We start from the raw sequence: 19,243 nt of genomic DNA on the forward strand, positions 1-19,243 counted from the left end.
CAGAGCATGTAAGAATGAACAGTAGTTCAAAATGCAATTTTTACATAAAATCATTTAGCACAATTTGCATGTTATCATGGCATCAACATTTAGTAAAATAATCAGTATCTAACAAGTACTGACACATAATAAGATACCATGCTTCAAAAATATCAGCAGACTTAATTATCAGAGTTTGAGAATTGTCCTGAAATCATTCCCAATTCATTCACAAATCTTGTGAATGTAGATTCACAGGGAGGCTTGGTGAATATATCTGCTACTTGCTAATCTGTTTGAACAAAGACCAATTCCACTATACCTTCTTTCACATGTTCCTTTATAAAATGGTACCTGATACTGATGTGCTTAGTCATTGAATGCTGTACTGGATTTCCTGTCATTGCAATGGCACTTTGATAATCATAATATATAGGAATAGAAGAATAGTCTAGCCCATAATCCAGCAACTGATTCTTCATCCATAGAATCTGAGCACAACAGCTTCCTTCAGCAATGTATTCTACTTTTGCAGTTGATATGGATATTGACTTTTATTTATTGCCGTACCAAGAAACCAATATGCCATCAAGGAATTGGCAGCTTCCAGAAGTGTTTTTCCTGTCTATTTTGCATCCTGTAAAATCAACATCTGAATATCCAATTAGCTTAAAGTTTGAATCTCTAGGATACCATAATCCCAGATTCATGGTGCCTTTGAGATACTTAAAAAAATTCTCTTCACAGCTAATATATGAGGTTCTCAAGGATCAGCTTGGAACCTTGCACAGAGACATGTAGCATACATGATATCAGGTCTACTAGCAGTCAAATATAGGAGTGAGCCAATCATACCTCTGTAGTTAGTTATATCTACTGAAGAACCAGTATTTAAATCTAACTTGGTTGCAGTGGCCATGAAAGTTTATGCAGTTGAGTAGTCTTGCATTCCAAATATTTTGAGTAGATTCCTGGTATATTTGGATTGATTTATAAAGATTCCTTCATTAGTCTGTTTAACTTGTAACCCCACAAAATAACTCAGTTCTCTCATCATACTCATTTGATACCTGGACTGCATTAGCTTTGCAAATCTCTCACAAAGTTTATCATTAGTAGATCCAAGAATGATATCATCAACATATCTGTACTAATAACAAGTCCTTACCATGGTATTTATAAAAGAGAGTTTTATCAATTGTACCTCTTGTAAAACCACTCTCTAGCAGAAATAGAGCAAGTGTTTCATACAAGGCCCTTGGAACTTGCTTCAGTCCATAGAGTGCTTTATCCAATAAGTAGATATGATCTGGATACCTTAGATCAATGAACCCTGGAGGCTATTCAACATAAACTTCCTCTTTGAGTTCTCCATTTAAGAATGCACTCTTCACATCCATTTGGAACACCTTAAAATTCTTGTGAGTAGCATAGGCAAGAAAGATCCTAATTGCCTCAAGCTTTGTAACTGGAGAAAATGTCTCATCATAATCAATGCCTTCTTATTGTGAGTATCCCTTTGCAACCAGTCTTGCTTTGTTCCTTATAATAATGCCCTCACTGTCAGTTTTGTTTCGGAACACCCACTTTGTGCCAACTACAGATATGTTCCTTTCAAATTTATTGAGCTCTTCTTGCATTGTTGTTACCAAGTTAGCATCTTACAGAGCTTCTTCAACCTTCTTAGGTTCAGTTTGAGATATAAAAGAATGGTAGAGGCATTCATTCTGAGTGACTTTCCTTGTTCTTACACCACTGTTAGGGTATCCAATGATTAAGTCAGGTGTGTGTGACTTAGACTATTTTCTTGCAGATGGAAGTTGACTTCTTAAAGACGAACCTCCCCTTGATCCATGAACTCTATGTTATTTCTTTGATTAGTACCACTATTATTTCCTGATGCTCCCCCTGAATCAGTGTTCCCATTGTTATCAGTATTTGAGTCATCGGAATTTGAGGAAGATGAGTCTGATGATCTTTCTACTAATGTCTCTTGAGATGAATCACTTGTAGTAGTCTCTGGATTTGAATCATGTTGCTCCCCCTCAACATATGCTTCAGTGTCAATAGAATTTCCACTATTCTGTGGAACCTCAGAGCTTTGAGTGATATCAGGATTTACTGTTTCAGAGTCACGATTTAATAGTTCAGCATAAGGTACTTCATTTTTAAATCTCAATTTGTCATTGTCATCTGCATCTTCTAGACCTGTTATCTTCTTGTCATAAAAAGATACATGTATAGATTTCATGATTGTTCTTGTGCTCAGATTGTAAACTCTGAAGGCTTTTGTAATCAACGGATAACCCACAACAATTACTTCATCAGCTTACAGATCAAACTTGGTCAGCTGCTCCGGATGAGTTTTGAGAACAAAACACTTACAACAAAAAATATGAAAGAACTTCAAGTTTGGCTTCTTTCTCTTTACCATATCAAATGGTATTTTTCCATGCTTGTTGATCAATGTTGCATTTTGTGTAAAATAAGCAGTTTCCATAGCCTCGGCCCAGAAGTAGGTAGGCAATCTTGCTTCCTCTAGCATGGATTTTGCAGCTTCTATTAGAGTTATATTCTTTCTTTTAACAACTCCATTTTGTTATGGAGTTCTGGGAGTAGAAAACTCTTGTTATATCCCCTCGAGTGTGCAGAACTCTTCCATAGAGCTATTCTTGAATTCAATTCCATTATCACTTATGATGATCTTCAATTTTTATGTTGATCCTTTTTCCAGCTCCCTCACATGATCAAGAAGAATGGATGGGGATTTATCCTTGGTGTGCAGAAAATACACCCATGTGTATTTTGTATATTTATCAACAATTATGAGTGCATACCTCTTCTTGGAAATTGATATAATATTCACTGGACCAAAGAGATCAACATGAAGTAGATGATAAGGTTCAACAATTGAGGATTCAGTTTTACTCTTGAAAGAAGTTTTCCTTTGATTGGCTTTCTGGAATGAGTCACATAAGCCATCAGGAGTAAAACCTACATTGGGTAATCCTCTAACAAGATCTTTCCTCACTAGTTCATTGATATTGTTGAAGTTGAGGTGAGAAAGTCTTTTATGTCAGTTCCAGCTGTCTTCCACAGATGCTCTACTCAGTAGAGAAACTTTTGAATTATCAATACTTGTGGAGACCCTGGCTTCATATAAAATACCATTTTTTTACACTAGTCAATACAATCTTACCATCAGACTTACTGACAGTTTCACAATGCTCCTCATAGAAGTTGACATGAAACCTCTGTCACATATTTGACTCACACTAATCAGATTATGCTTGAGTCCTGCAACTAGAGCTACATTTTCAATGATGACATTTTCAACTTTTATTTTTCCATATCCCAAGATTTTTCCTTAGTTGCCATCTCCATAAGAAATTCTTAGGCCTGCCTTCTCCTCAAATTCTGATAACAGGGATTTATAACCGGTCAAATATGCTGAGCATCCACTGTCTAAGACTAGAGCATTCCTCCTGTCACCCTACAATCAATAATTTGAATCAATTAGTATTTTTAAGGACCCATACGTGCTTGGATCCCTTGGCCTTTTTAAGTTTGTAAACATATACAACAAAAGACTTTTTATTAGAGTTTATGTTAACATCCTTACTATCAGTATTTATGCATGCATAAATAGATTTTGCTTTAATTAAAGAGGGTTTCCGTTTATAATAATCATGATACAAACTGTGATACTCTTTACATGTATAAATAGAATGCCAAACACTTCCATAATGAAAACAAAGACTTTGTGGTTTATTTCTAACTGTTTTATTCCTAAACTCTGATTTGGAAGAAACAACATTTATCTTTTTATTCTTCTTGCAAGAGTTAGCAAGATGATTAGTGCTGCCACAGTTTGAACAGGTCTTTATAGGTGCATTAGGATGAGTCACATAATTTCCATTCTTATTAATACCTACCTTGCCATTCCTATTTTTCCTAGACCTTTTCCTCTTGTATTTCATGTGCAGATCCTTCAGCTTTTGCTTAAGCTGTTTCTGAGTCATTGAACCAATATTTACTGAATTTATGTGAACTTGTTCACTCTTTTCAGTAATTAAGTTTGATCTAGGTGTTGAGGTAGTACCTTTCTCATGGATTGACTTAACAGTATTAGTACTAGGATTAAACTTAATGGTCTTTATTTGAACCTTATTCAGTTGGACCTTACTATCAGTTTTTATTGGTTCTGTTCTCTCAGTTTCTTTTCCACTTTTCTTATCATAATTAGATCTAGCTGAATATCCTAATCCTGATCCCCAACAACCATTCTCTAGAATTTCCTGAGTTGATTTTCCTAAGTTAGTCCAAAGTTTCATTATTTCTCTTTCTTTTGGTAGCTCCTTCTCTAGATAAGCATGTTTTTCTAACAATTTTTCTTGAACATATACATCATTATCTCTTTCTTTTTAAATTTCTAGCATGGAAAACAACTCATTTTCTAGGTGATCATTACTTTTCTTTACCACAGAGTTTTCACTCTTTATTCTATTATTCACTAAGGTCTGATCCCTAAAACTAACATGCAGAGACTTAAGAAATAATCTTAATTCATATATATCATCAGTATCAAAAGCAAGAGTAGTCCGAGGTACCTTTAATTCAACATTGTTATCCTCAACATCAACTTTTTCCATGAGAGCATAATTGACTCCATCATCTGAATCTGATGAATCATCCCAGTTTCTCTTCCTTCAGATCAAGGATTATTTCTTCTCAGCTCTGGGTTTTCTGCAGTCAGCCGCAAAGTGTCCAATTCCATCACAGTTGGAACATCTTTCTTTTGACTTTTCAAGTTTTCCAGATCTCGATTCCTTCCCATCAGTATTTCTCATGTTGTTCCTCTTATCAGAGTTTGAGGAACTAGAACCATTTATGGAAAATCTTCTCCCTTTTTTGAAGTTCTTGTAGACCATCTTCTTGAAGCTTTTAACCAATAGGGCAGCCATTTGATTTATATCTTCATTGTTGTTATGATCACGGTCAATATCTGATTCAGTATCAGTATTTGAGTCATTATCAGAATTTGATGATTCAGTGTCTGATCTTGTGATCATGGCTTTCCCTTTGGAGTAGCTTTTCCTCCTAGCTTTCTCATTTGGCTTCTCTTCAATCTTGAGTGCAAATGGTCTATCTTTTGATCCTTTTCTCTTACTTTTTTGCTCCATCTCTAGTTCATGAGTTTTAAGAACTCCATAGATCTCATCTAGAGATGTGTTGTCAAGTTTATAGTTATCCCTTATTTAGGTGACTTTAAACTCCCACTTTTCAGGGAGAGCAAATAGGAACTTCAGGTTTGAGTCCTCCAAATCATATTCTTTATTGACAAGGGATAAGTCATTCAACGACTTCTGAAATCTGTCATATATCTCAATTAAGGACTCATTGTCCCTTGAGTCAAAGTGCTCATATTCTTGAGTAAGTACCGTCCTCCTATTCTTCCTGATAGAAGTTGTACCTTGACACTTTACTTCTAAAGCATCCCATATCCGTTTTGTTGTCTTACATCGAATGACTCTATTGGACATAAACCTATCAAGACTACTGTGCAAGATGTGTCTGACCTTAGCATATTTCACGATATATGAGATATCTTCAGGAGTGTAGTCCTTCGTGTCTTTGTCTATCATCTTCTCTGGTTCTCTTGCAAGCGAAACAACTAACTTCATTGGTTTATGAGGACCATCATAGATCCTGTTCAGATATTCAGGATATGTGGCTTCCAAGCACATGGCCATCCTAACTTTTCAGATTGGATATTCATGTGTCTTCAGGATAGGCACCTTGATTTCTTCATATCTACTCATGTTGCTGCTCATCTGTGATATGGCTGGGGGTTGTGGCTTCGGATTTTATGTTTCGTCTTCTTTGTTTGACATGGTTGATTTTGAGATCTTAAACTGTTTGTACGTTAACAGCAAGATCTGATACCAAATGTTAGGCCCTTAATCAACCGTAAAGGGGCTGAATACAGTTAATACAATCAATTCGACAAAGCTTCAACAAAATCAATAGTTTTTATATTAACTGATAAAAACTTATTACAAACATACTCTCTCGAAAGGATGAACAAATATCCTTGAGAGCTGCTAGGTTATGTGAAAGATATAACAATGTCGCAATGCATATAGCATGAACTTAAACTGTGCTTTATATAGAGCACACCTATACAATGTATAAGGAATCTTAATCTATCAACAACAACGAAACCTATATAATTGCATCTGAGATTAAGTCCTTTACCGACTTTTCCTTTTTCTTATCGAAGATCAACTGATGTGACAAATACTGATTTCATCATCCGTTGACATCATCATCCATCGATATCTTTATCCGTCGATCATCATCATCCATCGATGTCATCATCATCTGTTGATGTAAGTTTTGATATGAACTTCTAATAGTTTATGCTTGATATCATCAATTGCTCTAACAGATGGTTATGTTGAGAGAAAATGTGTATGTTAAAAGATAAATGAGGTCTGGGTTTCCGTAGTTTGCAGAGTTCAAATATGGCGTTGTTAGGAAAATTAATTTGGCAGTTCATGACCAAGCCAGAGTCTCTAGTGGACTAAATATTTAAAACAAGGTATTTTCCAAACAATCATGTGTTGGGAGCTCAAAAAGGTGGAGATGCAAGTTTAATTTGGTCTGGGATTTGTGAAGCAAAAGAAGAGCCGAGTAGGGGTTTTAAATGGGTGTTGGGAGATGGCAAAAGTATAAATATATTCACTGACCCATGGCTGCAAGGGAAAAAAGGATTATAGAGTTGAGAATCATCATGTCAATAGCAACAGAGTGATAAGGTGGTTGATTATTTCCGTCGAAACATTAAACATGACGTGACTAAAATTTGGCAAACGTTTCACACGGTTGATGTTGACCGCATCCTAAGTACTAGAGTTCCTCAGAATCATGTCACAGTTTGTTGAGAATTAGCTAAGTCGAAGATTAGGATTTATGTTACAATCAGTATATGATCAACTGCTGTAATATTATTATCCGTTGAAAGATTTGATATCATCCATTAATATAGATAAATGATTATCCATTGAAGCTAAAGTATTTATCCGTTGATCAAAGCTATCCGTTGAAGAATGACTTGGATGATAAGTCATGACTGCGAGATAAATCAGAAGGTGCTGATTTATAGGATTGTAGTTGATTTAGATATGTAAAGTATTAGAGTTATATTGTAACATATCTTGTAATTGATAGATGACTGATTTGTAGCTATGTAGTATATAAACATAGAATAGGTTATCACAATATGTAGTGCACAACTCGAGTTTTCGTATAACCTAGCAGCTCTTAAAAATATTATTCTTGAAAGAGTTTTGTCAAAATTTATTAAAGATCAATATAAACTGTTATTTGATTCATCTGTTTTTACTTTACTTTCATAATACATCGATTTATTTAATAATTGTATCCAACCCCCTTAAACAATTACTTTACCGTGAAACAAGTGGTATCAGAGCGGTCAAATTAACTGTTAATTTACAAAGGTCAAGATGTCTGGAAGTAAGTATGAAAGTATAAAAATTCCCATCCTGAAGAAAGCTGATTACTCTATATGGAGAGTAAAGATGTTGATGTTCCTTGAAGCTATTGATGCATATGTTGATATCATCAAAACAGGACCTCCATATCCTATGAAAACTGTGGCTATATCTGTAGATGCTCCTGAACACTATGTCATAAAAGAAAAATCAAAGTGGTGAGATTCTGAAAAAGTTGTTATGCTTAAAAATGCCAAAGTTCGGAATATTCTGCACAATAGTTTGGACAATGTGATGTCAAATAGAGTTATTGCCTGCAAGACTGCAAAGGAAATCTGGGATGCCTTGGAAACACAGTGCCAAGGTATGACGATAATAAAGAAAAACATAATATTTATTCTTGTGCAAGAATATGAGAAATTTGATGCCAAGGCTGATGAGTTAATTACTGACATATATGATAGATTTCTGACACTGCTTAATGATCTATCATTGGTTGGAAAAGAATATAAAATGGAAGACTCAAACACCAAATTTCCGAGAGCTCTTCCAGAAGATTAAAATACACATGCCTCAATAATAAGGCATCAATATGATCTTGATTCTCTGACTCTAGGTGAAGTGTATGGGATGCTGAAGACTCATGACTTGGAGATCCAGCAAAGGAAGAATAGAAAAGGTCAGAAGATGAAGGTTGTGGCTCTTAATGCTGAGACTCAAAAAGGCAAGGAAAAGATAAGTGAGAGGTCACAGAGAAGAAACATTGTAAAAAAATCAGATACTGATGATGCATCAGATCCTGACACAGATAATGACAAGGATTCTGAAATTGATAAGGATGATCCTCAAGTGGTTGAGATGGCTGCAATGCTGGTGAAAGGTTTCGGAAGGATGAGGTTTGGAAAACCACAGAGGAAAGGTGGTTTCAATAAAAGGTTATCTCGTCAAGGCAAAGACAGGTTCGGAAAGAGTGATGGTCAGAACAACAAGAAAAGGAAGTTTAACAAGACCAATGTGACATGTTACAACTGTAATGAAAGGGGACATCTGGCTAGGGAGTGCCCCAAGACAACTAGAAAAGCTTTGGTCACAATAAACTCCAACAGAGACTGGATGGATTCATGGAAACTCATGGAGAGAATGCCTCAGGAACTGATAAGGTACCTTCAGTTATATTTCCTGTTGATATTGATAATGTGTCTGAACTAAAAACTTTCTTGTACTCTTTGCATGTTACTTTTAAATGTAAGACTATAGAATATGATAGTTTGATTGTTGATAATAAGAGGCTTAAAGAAAGAAATGAGTTCTTAAAAGTTGAGTTATTTTACGTGCATGAACACGAAAAAGCATGTAAGAAAGCACAACATAATGAAACTCAGATAAACATCAGGTATGCTAGACTAGAGAAAGTTCTAGAATAGGAAAGAGAAGTGTTTAAGACTTGGATGACCTCAATAAAGAAAGTTTATGATTTCATCAGTGATAAGAACTGTAAAGAATGTCTAGGTTGTAACAAATTTGCTGATAGGAATATCAATAAATCTATTAATAACACTACTCCAGTTAAGTTTTTTGGAACTGATGAAAGAAGAGTTGAGTCAGTCTGTGAATTTGGTTCTACCTCTAAGAATAATGCTGAAGAAAAGGCTAAACCTAGAGTCCCTTCTAAAATAAAAGAAAATCCTAAAATGTAAGACAAGAAAGGTAAAAACATAGGACTTCTCTCTAAGAGTCAGTTAGACAAGAAAATATGTGAGATAACGTTTAAGACTCCCAAACCTAGGTCTAAGAGAGGTAGAAATGGAAAACAAATAAACTAGGCAAACAACTATAAGTACATTCCTAACGCACCTAGGAAAGTTTGTTTTAACTGTGGTAATACTAATCATGTTGCGATTGATTGCAGGAAGCCTAAAAAGAAAGCCCCTAAAATTCCTAAATCTGATATTAGTGGTAGATCAGTATTATACAAACAACAAAATCCTTGTTCTCATTGTGGTAGTAGTTGGCATTCTATTAATACTTGTAAGGATTATCATAGTGTGTATCACAACAATTATGATCCTTTTCCAAAATTCAATAAAATTGTTGTTTTAAATAGAACTGCTAAACTGAATGTGCATACATCTTATAGAGTTAAAAATGTAAAGAAAAATGCTGATGAAGTAAATCTTGATGGACCAAATCCTGACAAAAGGTCTACTAATGTAAAAATATATAAGATGTCAAAAAGAACCCAACAAGTGTGGGTTGTCAAAATTTTTGACTGATTTCCATATTTCTGATTATAGGGAAACAAGAAGAATGTGCTTATCTTGGACAGTGGTTATTCAACACATATGACTGGAAATAAATCCCTGTTGTTAGAATATGAGGAGAAGGCTGGCCCAATGGTTTCCTATAAAGATGACAATGTAGGAAAAACACTGGGATATGGCAATATTATCATTGGAAATGTCATCATCTCAAACATAGCTTTGGTAGATGGACTGAAGCACAATTTATTAAGCATTGGTCAAATCACTGATAGAGGATTCTATGTCGTGTTCTATGATACTCACTTTGAAGTAGTTCATAAGATTATAAGGAAAATGGTCTTCAAAGCTTACAGACATGGAAACATTTATAAAGAAAAAATTTATGCAAATACTGATGGTCCAAAAACTTGTCTGGTAACCAAGGAGTCAGTAGATGAAAGTTGGAATTGGCATAAGAAGCTTTCTCATCTCAACTTTAATAATCTCAATGAACTGGCGAAGAAAGATTTAGTAAGAGGTCGACCTAACATATACTACCCCCTGATGGTTTGTGTGATGCATGTCAACAAGCTAAGCAAAGAAGAACCTCTTTTAAGAGAAAGTCAGAATCATCCATAAAAAGCCATATCAAATGCTGCACTTGGATCTCTTTGGTCCTGTTGATGTCATATAAATCAACAAGAAAAGGTATACTCTAGTTGTTGTTGATGAATACACTATATTTACTTGGGTTTTTTTCTTGCACGGTAAGGATGAAACAACTGAAATTCTCTTGGATCATCTAAGACTGATTGAAAATGGCATAAAGTACAAAGTCCAAACTCTGAAAAGTGACAATGGGACAGAGTTCAAAAATAGCAAGATGGATGAGATATGCAGATGTTCGCACTAAAACACACTCAAAAATACTCGTAAGCGTACGTGATCACAAGTAGTATAAGATTTAAGTCAAGTTCGTTCCCACAAAGACTGGTTTAGGTTAAGTTCAAATTATGCACTTATGCAACAATGTATGATTATCGTTCACAGTTAAGACAAGTAACAAGATTGAGTTGATTAACTACTTAAGAGATTATACTAGCATGCATTAACTAAGAGATCAAAAGTGATTTACTTATATGAGAATAAAACATGGGATTCTAACTTTATTAAATACTTCATTCAAAGTTTATGCCTTTATCAATAGTATGCGATGATGCTGATAACTAATCTAATAACACGAAATTAGTGTACGATATCTTTCGATATACGTATACCCTACTACTAAGCATTCACAATCACAATAGAAGCCGAATAGACCCCAATTATGCTTAGACCCTATATGTCTATAAGATTTGAAAATATAACGGTTTAAGAACAAGTTATCTATTATGATTACATAGGGTGTGTAAGATGGTTAAAATTACACTACGAATCATGCATGCCAACTCATACATAAACCTATGCTAGCATGGCAAGTTCTAAACCTCTATATTCACTGTCACTTCAATAGAGATTAACAAACAATCTTAGATTTTAGCTAGACATCAAAGACGAATGAGCACAACCAAACTATGAAATCATAAATCACCACACACTAAAGATTTAGAACAATTAACTATTGAAATCCATAAGTAAATCCGCTAGAACCCCATGATAATGATTAGTTCATGATCGAACACATTGTCACCATGGGTTCCAATGAAAACATGATACTAAGTAAGTTCAGAATACTACGATAGAATATAGAAGTATTAAGGTTTTGAAAAAATCAAAAACAAGCATCCAAAAGTATCGCCTAAATTGAAGAATAAAAAAGGATAAAACTAAATCATCTTCTCCTTAGTCATCTCGTGTGCTCTAGGTCTTCTTAATGTTCTCCCTTGCTTCCTTGTTATTAAAAACATCTTCTTTTCATTATATATAAGCTCCTGGATTACCTGGACTCTCCAAATCTTCGAATCAGAGTAGAAACAGGATTTTGCAGATTTACACTGGCCCGGGTGCGCTCCTTCCTAGCGTGGGTGCGCTCCCTCTCTGCCAACATGGGCGTGGGCGCGCTCTATAGGGCGCGGGCACGCCTGCTCTTTGGAAATTTCTGCAGCTTCTTGCTTTGGCACTCCAATCTTCGTGCAATCTTCCACAACTCCATTCCTGACCTCTTATTAGCATAAAATCATTGTAAAGCTCAATTCCACCTCCTAACTAGTGCCCTGTAACAACAAAACACAAAACACATCAAAAACACTAAATACTTGAGTCCAAAACACCAACAACACACCCCCAAACTTAAATCGATGCTTGTCCTCAAGCATAAACATAATTGACACTAAAAACACAACAAATGCATGAATGCAACTAATATGAATATGCAACGATCCCCTCGGAATAACCATAACCAATCAACAAGCAAATGTCGGTAGGAATGCAATTACTCAAAACAGAGTTCAACTAAATCCCATAAACTAACTTACAAACCAGAAACGAGCGTGTGTGCGATGCTTAACAAATATACTCCCAACACTAGATCAATAATCATGTAATATTTGGGATAACGTGTAATTATTTTTGCTAATAAATGTATATTATGTATTTATTCTGTATTTATTCTGTAAATTAATTGTGAAGTGGTACATGTGTTTGGATATTTAAATATAATATAATTTGAGCATTTTAATTTTTATATGTCCAAAATAAAGTATAGATATTTTCCATATATTTTTATTAATTTTTATGTTGTTTTATGATTTTATAAAAGATTATGTTTTTAATAGATTATTTTTTCGAGTAATTAAAAACTATTTTATACAATCAGGAACCAACCGACTTCAACCGTTCTTACGTTTTTACAACCCGAAACTCTTCCGAAAACTCCTTCCTAACATAATTGCAATATTTTGAGCATTTTCTATGTTTTGATTTTTTCGATCCGTCATACGGTTTTCCCCGTGCGGGTCCCAGCGCAATATTTTCGATATAAAATTCGTTTCGATAATTCGCTAAAACCCGTATTTTCGAGAAACAGGATCTTTTTAGTAAACTATTATATTATCATCTCATAGTACATGTAACCAAAGTGCTGAGACCAAGACCGCAGTTACAAAATATATAGATTTGGATAATTATCCTAAAACCGACACCGTTTTGGATCTGTTTTATCAAATAAATGTACTATTTTATATCCGGTATGATTCAACGGGGTACCAATATTCCGTAAATATAAATAGCATTTACCGTATTTTATTTTTTACAAAAAATTATTTGCAGACAGTAAATTATATAATTTTCCAAAGAAAACCATAATTTCATATAAGTTTCTAAGAATCAAACAAGTTTTTGGAGGTGTTATCGAACTCTGTTTGGAAAGCTCGAGTACTCAAAATGAAGGTCTTGAGGTATACTATCAGAATCAACAAGTTTCATAACTGCAGAATCAAAGGTTTATTTTTTGTATTTTTATTTAATTTTGAATTATTTTGAATTAAAATATGAATTTTTGTTCGAAATGTTATTTGTATAATTTGATGATTGCATGTTGTAGAGCTTTTCTTCCTGATGATTTTGATATATTATATGACTGATTTGGAGTTCAATAACATGTTCAAAATTGAGTTTTAATTTTGAACTTTAAAATTAAGGTTTATAACCCGAATGAATGTTTTCAATTGAAATTGGGGGTTTCTGTTCTAGGGGTTATTAGATTGATTGCTTGGTATGGATGTGTAGAGCTTGAAAAAAGGAATCGATTGGTGGTGGTCTTGTCAACAGACGATACCGGAGTTGGTCTGACTGGAGCAAAGAAAAACTCGCCGTCCGGCGAGTTTTCTTCGAGCTTTTCCGGCCAACTCAAGGGTTATTAACTTGATTGGTTTGTATGAATGAATTCCTAGTGAATTGTAGATCATTTCTGGAGGTGGTGGTGGCCTGAGAATTCCTGGATCGCCTTCTTCGGCGAAATAGGGTGTTCTCCGGCGACGGGGTGCAAAAATTGCACTTTAGTCCCTTTACTTTCGAAAACGATGAAGATTAGTCCCTGAAGTTTTAGAAAGTTGCAAAAATAGGATTGTTGTTTAAAAATTAATTGAAAATCATATTTTATATTTATTTTAATTACAAAAATTCATTTTTAATTATTAAAAATTCTAAAAATTATTATTTTAATTTCGAAAATTATTTTTAATTCGCAAATAAATCTGAATTAATTAGTTAATTAATTTAAGTTGATGATTAATTAGTTATTTGGTCAATTAATTAAAAAATTAATTGATTAATTGGTATAATTAATTATTAATTAATTATTATTTAATTATTTAATTAGATTTATTTATTTTGATTTTAAAATTTCAAAATATAGTTTCGAGTTTTCAAATATTATTTTAAATTATTTTTAATGCTCGATAATTATTATAAAATGATTTTAAAGCCAGATTCGGGCAATCAAATTCTGTTTATTATTTTAAAATGATTCAACGACCCGTTTTAATTCTGAAAAATATTTAAAAATTCGTATTAAAAATCCGAAAGATCATTTTAACATCAAACCTTCTTTGGGAAAGTATTTTCATCGAGTATCTTATATGTTATGTGCTATATGTGAACTGATTGATGTGTTATATACGTATATGTTTATCATTTGACTATTTTAATTGTAACTTTCAATCCGTAAATCAGATTTGGGTAAAACGAAGGGTAGATAGAAGTTTATACCGAATAGAATCAAGTGAGATAAGTATTGATAGATATTTGTGATATCTGAGCAGAAGAAGCGAGGCGTAGGAAAGGGAAGCAGATAGTTGGTGAATAAGAGATAGTGATTGGAAGTCAGTGAAGTGTTAGCGAGTAAAGACAAGGCAAGTGTTCTGAACCTTCTCAAGATATATTGCGAATAATTGATAGTTTCATTTTATATTGCAAGTGCTTTGAAGCACTGAACCCTAGACCCTGATTCTAGTTATTGATATTTGAGTCGTAAGCCTTATTCTTTCTAAACCATTGATTGTTGAGTACCCATATACGAACCACATATGTACAACACTACTCCACAAATACATACAAACTAAATACCAATCACTGAACCGAAATTGTATAACAATCAAACCTTCATATCTTATGCATTGAAAGACTAATCCTTATAACTACAAGACTCTGATTCTTTTGTTATCCAATTCTTCTACCAGCTGATAGCCAATCTTTATATTTACCATGTTATTCCCTTGTAAAGATTGCGAACCATCTTCTGCTTAAAACTCAATGTTGTTTATGATTCTGTTTATTGCCTTACATTGTTTATTATGTTATTATTATAGAATTGGACTGTTTTATAAAATATGGACCAGATTCATCGTCAGACCAGATTGGTGTTCAAGTTAGGCCAATGTGTGCCTTGGATCGAGTAATTAGAGCAGAGCAGTGTGCCTTGCTCGGGGTTAGTGCATGACTGATCAGCAGCCTAACCTTGGTTTTTAAAATGAAAATTACATATCCGATTCTAAATCATTGTTTATCCATAAACTTGATACCTTAAATCATTTCACTTGATCATTGTTTAATCTCAGTATTATCAATATGACTTCCTAAGCTAGTTAGCTCATTTGTGCGATTCTGTTAAAGTTCTTTTCCGGTTAAGAAGGAGCCTGTTGGTAGCGAGGATCCCCAATCAAGTGTGCGAGCTAGGATTCCATGTTGAGCGGGAAAAACTAACTGAAGGCTTTTGTGATAGTTTAAATTTGAGAAGTTTTAAGAATATTTAATATTCAGTTGTAAGTTTGAATAGTTGGGATTTGGACGTTTGTAATATAAGTGTGTGTGTGGCTTATGTGCATACTTTAACCTGTTGCGATCCATGGATGTTGGTAAGTAGGGTCACTGCATATTATTATCTCTATTATTGTTATAAGCAGGTTTATATATATGGTGTGTGTGTTGGGGACCCCAAACTTCTGACCCGGGTTTGGAGGGCGCCACAATTTGGTATCAGAGCTACAGGTTATAAGTCACTACCACAAGCCTAGGTTGTCGGGAATGGGTAGAGGGTTAGGATTAGAAGTAAGGAATAGAAAGATAGATCATTGAGAGATTGGGTGTGATTGTATAATAGGTGTTAGTATAATTCACGTTGTGGTTCGAGATTCTTATCTTGCGATATGATTTTCAGATTGCAGCGATGACAGATTCCTTTATTCCAGTAGCGGCTGGTCATTCTGAGCCTTCAGCCGGAGGACCGTCATCTGATCCATGCCCTGTTCTTCCACCAGTGTTGGATATACTACCTTCTGTTGTGACAGAGGCTGTACCACTGCGGGCTATTCCACCTCCTGGTATGAGGCCACCTATCCGAGGACCCCCACCTGCTGGTTCGAATTCTACTGGGCATTCAGTTGCGGGTACACCATTTAAGTCTACTCCATATCATGTTCCTTATTTTCGATATAAGGCTCTTCTTTTGGAGCGCGAGGCCTTGTTGGCACAGATTCGGGAGCTGCAACATATAGTGATGACTATAGATGTTGATAGGAGTGTGAGGGAGCTTCAGGAGGAGATTCATGTGACACGGAGGATTCTTGAGGCTAGACTGCATGGAGTTACATGTGAGTATGCATGTGTAATAACCCCAAAATTTTGAATTTTTTTTGTAACCGTTATGAATAGTGTTTTGCTGATTATGCTGAATGAGAAAACTTTTCATGCCACACTATGTAGGGGTTCTTTTATTGATCTTCTGAGATCTTATTAGTACTTTATATGGGATATAAGTGTATGTAAAGATCGTCAGAATCCAAATCCGAACACTTTGATTTTTCCCGGAAATCCACTAGATACGGAAAGTATTGAGTATAAGGTAACAGGATAAAAAGGATTTAAAATAAAGGATTATAAGAGAGGATCATAAAAGGATTATAATGTATTGAGAAAGGTTAAGGAAACCCAGGTAATAAGATCCCGGGTATGATCCCTCAAACGAGAAACGAGAACGAAAGTTAAGCGAACCGTATAACAGATCAGCGGTCATTAGGCAAACAATTAGGAAGTTAATCAAGGAGGTTAGGGATGATGAGGTCATCCAACCAATAAGAAGAGGGCAAGTAAGGGATGATGACATCACAAAGTGACAGAAGCATGACATAAGGGGAAGGAGGTGTGGTTGATTTAAAACCACACAAAGTTCAAGGTTAGAAAGGTAATTAACCAAAAACAAAACAAAAACAACCAAGCTAGCCAAAACAAATCAAAGCAAAACACAAAATCATTTCTTTCTTCAACATTGCTCTCGGCTTTTCTTCATTTCAAGAAGAAGAATTTTCAAAATTCAAGTTCCAAGCTTTCTAAATTAGTAAGGTAATTATCTAGTACTCCTTATGCATAGATATGGCTATCCTATAAGTTTAAGCCTCCAATTCATTCTCAATCTCTTCCAAGAAATCAATGAAGAAGATAATGAATAGTGATTTCAAGATTTTTAACTTGATTTTTCTTGTTTTTCCATTAAGATCCAAGCATCCCTAAGACATCTCAAGGCTTCTTAAGGCTTCCTAGCTACTCACATCACTTCAAGGAAGGTATAACATCTCCAAACCCTAGCTTTACTTTGTATATTAGGATGATTTTGATAGTTATGGTAAAAGAGTAGCTTGATGCTTGCATAATTAGAGTTTGGGTTGGAGTTGTGGTAAATTGGATGTTGAAATCTTATTGATTGGTTAAAGGACTTCAGTATAGTTTAAATTCAAGTTAAGAATAAGTATAAATTGTTAATGTTGAGTTGATTGGGGCTGTTATGATTTAGTGTGGATGGAGGTTGGTTGTATGAATAAATTGGGATTGATTGGTGGTTGAATTGGAATGGTATAAAATTGAGAAATCGCGTAAACATAGCCGTCGTAATGTCCGATTTACTTTAGACTGCTTTTGTTCATAACATTAAAACCCGAGAACTCTCTGCTAGGTTTTGACCATTGCCATTTTTAGATAGTTCATGTTACGAGCTTCGTTTTGATATGTGGTTCGTTTGATTCTGATGTACGGTTTAGGAGAAACGGCCGTTTTAAGTAACGACGTTTCACGAACGAACCATTACCCCTCGTCTTACTTTGAAACATAGGTTAAAGACCTTAAAGGACTAATTGGGGTATAAAACATTTATGTAAAGTGTAATAGGCAGTTGGTAAGACACTCGCGAAAGATTCGCCTTAAAACTCGTAATGGTTAATTTATTAAAAATGGTGGAGCCGAGGGTACTCGAGCAACTTAAGTGAATCGTTAAGCGCAAAGCGAGCGTTAGAGTCTAAATTGGTTAAAGTATATATTTATAAGTGGCTTTGGTTTAATTTCCAACTTATATGTTGTTTATAGGTTACCAGACTCGTCCCAAGCCATTTGTAACCCCCAGTCGCTCAGGCAAGTTTTCTACCCGTATAACTGTTGTTGTGATGTATATGTGTATATGCATGATCTTGTGATAAATGCATATTTGTTATTAGCAAATTCTTGCGATATATTGGAGCATGTGATATGGTATATATGCATGCCTGTTTCGTATTCTTGATTTATATATCTGTTGGTTCAAATGCTTATTAGTTGCATAATACCTATGCTAGAGATAAGCAGTAGTTGCGTATACCCTTAGTATAGGGGACCCAAAGGCGAACATTTTCTAAACCGGGAGTCGATGCTCCCGAGTATATATTATATATATATTTATATATATATGGATATAGTTTTCAAAACTATTGATCGAATAAGGTTTATTTGATAACTTTATTTTATTTAATTAATATTATTTGAATATTCATTCGAGGACTTATGACTCTGTTTATTCTATTTAATGATTATTAATTGGATATTCATTTGAGGATGTATGACTCCGTTTATTTTATTTAATGAATAATATTTATAATATTCATTCGAGGTATTATGACTCCGCTTATTATTTAATAATATTCTTTATTTTATTACAGAATAATGTTTCGATAATTAAACTTATTTTCGATTATTCAAATAAAGATAGTACTTTCGTATAAGTTTGTCTTTGGTTATTTAATATTCATTTCAAGTATGAGTTTTAAAACTTCTACTTCGATTATTTTTATAAGGATTATCTTTATGAGAATATTATTTAAATAATAATATTCAGATATTTCTAATATATCGGGACTGATTTATTTTAATAAATCAGCAGTACTCCAAACATTCTTAAAAATGTTTTCGAGTCTTCAAAATGATTTTTAAAAGTTAGGGCGGATCCCAAAACTCATTTTCATATTTAAGATCCTCCTTTCGAAGGGGATTTAAATACTCGCTCAAAACCTGAGGGATCCGGCTCTGTGGTGTATTTTATATTCGCAACGAGGTTGATGTTTTGAGAAAACAGTTTGATTACTTGCCCAATGTTCGGGAAGTAAGCCCATCCAATTGAGTCCACATAAGCGACAGGCCGGGGTACGGTCTATCATAGTATAAGTGGCTGGGTGGCAGTCCATCAACGCGTAAGAGGCCGGGTGACGGTCCAGC

Source organism: Apium graveolens, chromosome 3 (genome assembly GCF_009905375.1).
Source record: "Apium graveolens cultivar Ventura chromosome 3, ASM990537v1, whole genome shotgun sequence".
In the NCBI taxonomy this organism is placed as follows: Eukaryota; Viridiplantae; Streptophyta; class Magnoliopsida; order Apiales; family Apiaceae; genus Apium; species Apium graveolens.